Below are 8,611 nucleotides of genomic sequence, written 5' to 3'. Positions count from 1 at the left end.
CTCGTAAAGTTGTGCCAGGGGACTTGCAATGACCTCGGCCAGTTCCTTTAGAACTCTAGGGTGGAGATCATCCGGGCCGGCTGACTTGAATACGTCCAGCCCCTCTGGAAGCTTCCTAACTAAATCCTCGCTAACCCATGGCCCAGGTGTGCCTCCCATGGGGCCCGAGGGGGGCCCAGCAGGGAGGTGGCTGTTCTGGTCCCTGCTTAGGAAGACAGAGGCAAAGAAATCGTTAAACATGTTACAAGTTTAAACAGGATACAAGTTATTAGAGAGTAGATTTAGATTAGACATCCGCAAGAACTACTTCACAGTCAGGGCGGCTAGGAGCTGGAACCAACTTCCTAGGTCATTGGTGCTGGCTCCTACCCTGGGGGTCTTTAAGAAGAGGCTTGATGACTACCTGCCTGGACTCATTTGAGTCCAGTCTTTTTCTCCTGCCCGGGTGGGGGGTTGGACTTGAAGATCTACGAGGTCCCTTCCGACCCGACTTCTATGATTACTGCGCTGAAACAACTATACAGTCAGTGTCTTCTGTAAATGCGGCCCCTATGTCATTTTTACCCTGTAGCCCCTGTGGTGAGGGAAATGCTTTTCCTTGCCATGTGATGGAACACTGTGGGGTCCAGAAGTCTGTGCTATCTTATATATATGGTCTTACTAGTTCACATGACCTATCATTGTCTTATAGCATTTAATAGATTTTATAGCAACTTCTGTATTTCCAACTCCAAGCACTAAAAAAATTGGGATATATGATTCCCCAAAACAAGGGACTGATTTATATCATAAGATTTTAAAAGCATTATATCTTACTCTTTTGATTTCTAGCTTTTTAAAAAGTTCTAATGGTCATATTTTCAAACTTTTTCCTGCAGCTACAACGACTAGAATATTCTTCTTTTTATTATGGAAGCCAGTTGCCCACATGACTCCAGAGCTGGGGCATTAAACAAAAATTCCAAATGCCACAAAACTGCAGTAGTAGAATAGCCACCTGGATACCACTTAACTTGCACATCTTTTGTAGTGAATGTTGCCAAGGGAGTTATGAAGATCAGTCAAGTGTATTGTGCAAGTGAATGTCTTTTTTTCTTTTCCTGTTGAATTCAGTTCCTAGTCAGATGCTGTGTTAACATGTCTGGGGAAATGGGTGCTATTAGAACATTTACCTTCCAACGTTCCCATAAGATACATTTATTGATAAATTTGATGTGACAGTGTTTGATCATTTACCCTCAGTCCTCCACTCCTGCAACTCAGTCTGAGTACAGAAGATTTGTTAGGAATATCTGCAGGGTTTGCAGATAGAGGCTCAGGCTTCTGAGGACAGAACATTTACTCTTCTTCCTGCCTGCAGGCAGGTCTCTAATCCAGCCCATGGTTTAAATTAATAAATTGCATGCTCCTGTCTCTTCCCTCATGAGGATGAAATCCTGGCTCTATAAAATCAGTGGGTGTTTTACCATTAGTCTGGAGAAGACAAGACCGAGGGGGTATTTAATAGCAGCCTTCAACTACCTGAAGGGTGGTTCCAAACTGTTCTCAGTGGCTGCAGATGACAGAACAAGGAGCAATGGTCTCAAGTTGCAGCAAGGGGAGTTTAGGTTAGAGAGCAGGGAAAACTCTCTCAGTAGGAGGGTAGAAAAGCATTGAAACAGGTTACCCAGAGAGGTTGTGGACTCTCCATCCTTGGAAGTTTTTTAAGACTCAGCTCGACAAAGCTTTGGCTGGGATGATCTAGCTGGGGATGGTGCTGCTTTGAGCCGGGAGTTGGACAATATGACCTCCTGAGGCCCCTTCCAACCCTAATTTTCCATGATTCTGTGATTTCATTCAGTGGAATCAGGATTTTACTCATGAGCTAAAGCCACTTGAATGTCCTTCAGTGTTTATCACCACTTAGGCATACCACTTTCTGTAGCCAACAGCACACAAAGGAGTCCTCTCCTCTGTCTGCCCAGCCCAAAAGAGCAGGTTGTCTGGGGACAGACAGCCCCTGGCACACATCCAGAATGAGTTTCAAACTCATATCTCTGGATCCACTCTTTAATAGCTTGGCCACTAGATTCCTGATATTCTGGATCCTTAAATAACTCCCATTGTCAAAACAGAGATTTCTAATCAGTGCACAGAGCTTATGGGGGGCCTACTGGAAAGCAGATCCACCCTTTCACTTTCCTCAAAGCATCACAGCAGTGGGCTTCAGTTGTGTGGAGAACATGCAGTTTACCCTCTGCACTAGAAAGGAATTTCACCTGAAGCCTTTATGGCCTTTAAAAGAGGGGCTGTTTGGATACAGTTTCATGCGCAATGCTGGCACTCAATAACTGATGTATTCCAACAGAATATATTTCATACGCCCACATCTAATAAATTATTCTCATCCCTGGAAAACAGTTAAAAGTATTTTTTCTGTACCTTTTTGTTACTCTGCACAGTTTATGTTACATGAGAGACAACACAGTTTAGTGTCATATGTTATGTTTGCAGCTCTTCCTCAGACTTGCTGAGTGACCTTTGGCATGTCCTTTGCCCAACGAGATTTTAGGCTCTTCACTTCATGAATTTTCTTACTCTTCACTCTCCATCTAGCGCAATGCAGCCTGGAACCCAGTTTGGCCCACTAGTGACTAAACAGTATATTAATAAAAACCTAAAAAAATCTGAATAACAACTGTGCAGTTAAGTGCCTCTGAATTGTGTCTGTTGAGTCGTACTGCACAGTTGGCTGAGGTTTCATTTCAGAAACAATATAGGGTCACTGAAGAAACTCTATTCTGCCCAGTGAATTGGGCAAGCTTCTACACTGTGAATCATTAGAAACACAGTCAGCTCTATGCTAAGTCCTGTTACTGATGGTGGAAAAGAATTTGACAAAATAGCATTTTTCTTAGACCAGATATCCTGAAATGCTGCAGCAATGAATCAGATACTGGTAGTGCAGAGGCTGTGCAGGACACCCTAATCAATAAAAGCTTGTACCTATGCTGGAATAAACTGTCAGGCACAGGGACCATGCCTGCTGTCACATCCCTTTAGAGGACCTCCCATACTTATCCAGTTCTGTTGACTAGGTCAGAGCTACCACTTTGCCCTTTCTTTCCAAAGGGACCCTTGCAGGGAAGGCTATACTTGGAGGAGTGCAGAAATGGTTGTGACCAGACACTGTACAGGGGCAGGCTTCTGTCTCCCTCCCCATTAACTGGCCAGCCACAAACCTGTCTTTCTGCTGTGAGGTACCAGTCCCAAACAGTAAAAGAAAAGAAGCCAGTGTAACAGCTTGATAAAATGCATCCCAGTAACAGCATAAAGCCTATTGATCAAGATTAGTGCCTGTTTCAGAAATTGAATCAACAGCAGTAAATCTAACATTTCACTCCTTCCAAATCACCGTGTCTTGTCATTAGGACTCCCGCTGTAATGGTTATTCACAACATGAAAAAGTAGAGGGTATTTCATATCTCGGTGCTAACATACACAATTTGTGATTCTAACTGCCTAGCCCAGTGCTATGTTTTTTCCCCTGGGCAAAATTTTGAAACAGGTTCGTAATGAAGGGGCATTGTGTGTCACGGGCTGCAGAGCTGTACATGGCTGGAACACATTTCCCTGGGGAATAAAAACCCTTCCTCCAGATGAATCCAGAAATAGCAGGTTTTTGCACAATGTGCCAATTGAACAGAACTCAGTGGTAGTCAAAATTGTCCCCTTCTCCATCATATTTAGTTTGCAGTAGAGCTGCCTCTGCAATCCATGTGACTTCTCATTTCTTGAACTACCTACCCTATATTTTGAAAGTCTGTTTTCTTTGGCAGGCTCCCTTGGCTATACAGTGGCATTTTTTACAATAGTGGCCCTATTGCGTTGCATGTAGATAACTACTTTTCATGCTGGCCCTATTTACTGCAGTTTAATGGCATTGTAAAAATAGCATTATGTAAATGAAAAGTGCCCAGGCTTCCTCAAGGTCATAAACACAGATGAGTTATAACCTTACCTGATGTTTAAAATAACAATAAGAGAGAGAACCTAGTGTAGGATGGCTATTATTCCTGTTCAGAAAAACACTGCATAACATATAACAACACTGTATAAGTAACAGGGGGGTTATGTATGTATCCAATACTCCACATATGCCTATACATGTTTTAGAGTATAAAATGTAGCTATCTTGGAAAAACATGTCCTTCCCTTAAACCTTTTTACACAGGTTTAATTTGGACAGCAATGTTAGACCCAGTATACTGGTAAAATGCTTGCATATAGTGTCCTGCCATTTAATTTTTCAAGCATGTGTATTTTGAAGAAAAACTGCTGTTCATTATTTTTTTTTACATACTGCATTACCAATGACACTGAATTATCGTGCATCCTCTTCATGGTACAATTATCAATTGTTGTAAATTAAGCTGGGCATTTCAGGGTCCTTATTAGAAATGCAGTGCAGGGCTATCTTGAAATTAGAGATGGAAAGACCCATTTTATCCTCTGTCCCTGGTCCGACCAGAACAATTACGGTACTAATACTGTATGCTCTCCCTTTTCCCTCCCCAGGGCTAGAATTGGCCAGAAAGTTTCTCCATACCTCGATCACTACCAGCCAAATTCTTTGGCTTTAGCTTCTCTCTGCCACAAGGGAAATAGAATAAAATATAGGAACTCTGGTGAATTGAACTGAATGAACTACTGTTATGCTTGTTTTTCTCCCATCTCCTTCTTCTTTTGCCTCCGCTCTATCGTCTATATCCATTTTTATTTCCCACTTTTACTCTTTGCCCGTATTTCCAATTGATTTTTCTTCCTTGTTTTCTTCCTCCTTTTTCTGCTTTTTTCTTTTTAGTCACCCTTCACAGCCCTCCCTCTTTTTTTCCTGATTTTCTCTGTTTCCCCTTCTCTCCCATCATCTGGTATCCAAGTCATCTTCCTTGCTTTACCCTCTGCCCTACCCATCTTTCCTTTCTTGGATCTTCTCTCTCTCTTTTGCTTTTCATCCATCTTATCCCTCATTTCCCATTTCAATGTCTAATCACACATCTCTCCCTTCCTGTCCATGCCAGGAAGCCCTCACCTGGCATCATAGCACCTCTCTAGCATCTTCCTATCAAGGGCTTCCTTTTCTTCTTCCCCCTGCTCTCAAATGTCTCTAATCTCCTTTCTCTTTCTCCTTTGGGCTGAATCTAATTGCTTCTGAATAAATCAATTGGCAGATTTCCTCTCTCATCGTATATAGATGCCTTGCTCCTTTGCTTCTGAATTTGGCATGAATAAAGGGTACGCATGCTAAACAGACTGCAGCATCAGCAGTGCTGGGCAGCCAAATGGGCTGAGATGAAAAACCTGTATCTCCATGTGGTTTGACAGGCCAGAGAAGAGCTCACTGGCACATGGTGCTTACCAGAAAAGATGCAGAGGGAGGAACAAACTCTGAGCTGTTTGTTCTATGAATGTTTTAGATTCTTACCAGGAGTCAGGGGTGTGTGCGTGCGTGCGTGCGTGCGTGCGTGTGTACGCAAAGGTGGGGAATGAGACATACCTGGCTCTAAGACCATCATTCAAATTCCTAGGCTACCATGCTTACTGCAGCAGCAAAAGCGATAACAGAATTGGCAGAATACTTAATGCTGCTCCAGAAATTGGGCAGTGGGGAAGAGGTGGCCTTGTTAATTGCTGTTCCCCCTCTGCCAAATTTACAGACCTATGGGGAGCCCTGTAGGCTGGTTAATGTCACCCTGAGTGCTAGATTTAGCTGGCTCATGGGGTCAATCCACAATCAGATCTGGAGCATGAACGGTGCATTCTGCCAGATCTGGTGTTCAGGGCTGGATCTGACATGCTGGGTCATGCCCACTTGCTCACCCCATGCTGCTTCAGGTCCACAGATCAGCCCCATCCAGGTGCTCATCCAGCCCACGGGGGCTGGAAGGTTGAACACCATTGCACTAGCCCACAGTATTTCTGGTAGCTCACACCATCTCTTTGCAATTGCCAGTTTGTACAATTTTGTGAAGAAAAGGTTTGCAAGAAAAGAGTTTCATTCATCCCATTTCTTTTACTTCTGTCACAGGTCTCCCATTAGAAAAGAAAACAACAACTTTTAGTGGGACACATCATTTAAGTGCATCGTTATTACAATGCAAGTATCTGTGACTGATATAATTTTACTTAGTCATGTAAGGGCAGAAATGTAAAAGTATTCAGGAACCTACTGACACACATGGGTACTTAGTGGGATTTTCAAAAGCTCCTAACTGCTACTGACTCCATGTCCATCATTAGGTGTCTAAATGCCTTAAAAAATCTGTCACTTCTAAATGAAAATCTTCCACGACTAGTTTTTATCTCTCAGTACATCTGTTTCTCCAGCAAGAGACAGATTTCATTCTCCCTCCTACTTCAGCAACATTAGGGAAACTGAGTAGGATTATATCATTTGCAGTGATCTGGGTCCCTAAAGTTTCTATACATCTTTCCATTGAATTATCTTTACATGCAGATTCCATCAAGTCCACCAGCTACTTAGAACATGTGATGGTTCCATATTACTATTATTTCCATCCAGTAGTTACTGCACAGTAATTTAGTACTTGTATAATCAAGTGCTAAGTAAAATGTGCAGTAACCAGAATTATTGCACAGCAGCAGCAGCACCAAACATCTTTTTAGTGATGCTGCTGCACAGTAGCCTAATAATAGCCTAATAATACTTACTGTGCAGTAGCATATTAGCAGTGTTTGTGCTGTGATGTGCTACTTCTCAGTATTATAAGGCTACTGCACAGCTAGTGTCTTGTGTAGATGCACCCAGTTTCCCTAGCTGGGAAGAAAAGCTGTCATTTACCATCTATGTTGGCCCTTGTTTGCAAACATTTTCTTATAAGTTACCTGAACAGCTTATCTAGATGCTATGTGCATATCAGTAGGAATTTGTGCATGCCTATGCAGAAGGAAAAATCCCACAGCTGCTCTATTTTTATATTTAAATCCTGTGGTCTTTCAGCAATAGACCTTGCCCATACTGGCTGCGTGACTGCATGTGTGTGCACACATGAACATTTTATAAATAACTGGAGACTAATTTTGTCTCAGATTATCTCATGCTAGTTTCACATCTGAAGAGTCCTCCCCAAATCTGGCTTTTGCAGGTTCCTACAGTTAGGATAAAAATGCATCTCCATGAGACAGTTTTCCTCTTCATCATTCTAGGTCATATACAGGCAAGCACCTGCACTGTGCAAGGGAGCAAAATGGAGGATGAATGGACAGGTTAGGGTTTGGGATGAATGGACCAGCCCCTTTCTCCTGGACTACCAACAGAAATTATAATACAGGTTGGGCTGCCTTATCTCTTCTGCACTGGAGTTCACTGTCACTAGGGCAACACTTCCTCACACCAGACAGCGCCAGAACTACTTTCGTCCAGAGAAAAAGTAGATGGCACAGCAGTCCAAACAAGTGCAAAGGTAGGAAGAGTCTCTCCACAGCTCTGACTGCAGATTTCATCATCAAATTGTAAACCATGCTCCCCACAGGTGCTCAGTAAGCATTTTATATTTCACCAAGCCATATTACCCAAACAATTATATTTTTGATTACTCCAGTTTTTAAAATCACATCAATTCATTCCCTATGGGTTATGTGAGGAGTGTATCTGTATGTATCTGTAAACTTCTAGGCCAGAGACATCAAACATACAGTCCAGGTCCAGCCCACAGAGCAGTTTCCTTTGGCCCACAGAACTCCTGGTGGACTTAGAAATTCAGGAGCAGGGTAAGCGGGAGGAAAGGCCTGCCCCAGAACTCAGGCCTATGGAGCCCCATCGGGCCTGGCTCCTGGCAGCAGGCAGAGAGTGAGAACTATGCTGACACAGTGCTACTTGCATGGCTGCTGTTTGCCACAATGTCAGGTTCAGCTCTGGCCTGTAAAGAGCCCTGCGGTCCAAATCTGGCTTTGCAGGCAGGTGAGTTTGACACCTCTGTTCTAGGCCATGGTAGGCTCAGGTGGATGCTGCCATCATGGCAAATGAAGAAGAAAGGAAAATATTCAGCCAAAGACTCTCCAAATACCTGTTCTTTGAAAATGAACATTTTCTAGGACAAAAAAAGGAGACAGTGGGTGTTTCTACACATGCATTAAATCCAGGAGCAGTTTACTCCCACTTCCTGTGGCCCTGCAATGAGCCCCTGCTGCCACTGGTGGAGTTCTAGGCTCCACCTGGGTGTTAGCCTAGGGGCTGGCAGGGAGCACTGGGCTGGAAAACAGTTGTCTCTAGGCCGGGGCTGAGACACTGTACCCTGCCTCCAGGGGGGCTATTTGCTGCTGGGGCAGGGACAATGTCCTCCTGCCCCAGCAGCAGGAAGCTCCTGGCCCCAGCTCCCCAATCAGGGGCAGGGGACTTGGAAATTGCTGCAGGGGAGGGGCAGGTCCCAGCCCCCTGCCTCAATCCACTGGCGGGGCAGCTAGCAGATAGCTAGATAGCCCCACCAGTGGTTCGGGGCACAGGGCTGGGACCTACCCCACCCCTGCAGCTCTTTTCAAGCCCTGTGCCTCTAACACCTGATCAGGCGACAGGGCTGGGATATGCCCCTGACCGGGACAGTTCCCAGCACCC

The 8,611-nt window shown here is 44.1% G+C and overlaps 1 protein-coding gene across 4 annotated transcripts in view; it reads right to left on the bottom strand.

Annotated features, from left to right (window-relative positions):
- The window catches only part of PPP2R2C (protein phosphatase 2 regulatory subunit Bgamma), a 350,473-nt gene that overhangs the window by 22,236 nt on the left and 319,626 nt on the right, over window positions 1-8,611 (bottom strand). The window lies entirely within an intron of this gene.

Source organism: Crocodylus porosus, unplaced genomic scaffold, assembly GCF_001723895.1.
Source record: "Crocodylus porosus isolate Cpor-Errol unplaced genomic scaffold, CroPor_comp1, whole genome shotgun sequence".
Taxonomy (NCBI): domain Eukaryota; kingdom Metazoa; phylum Chordata; order Crocodylia; family Crocodylidae; genus Crocodylus; species Crocodylus porosus.
The sequence above is the reverse complement of the archived record's forward strand: the minus strand, read 5'-3'. Positions and strand labels throughout refer to the sequence as shown.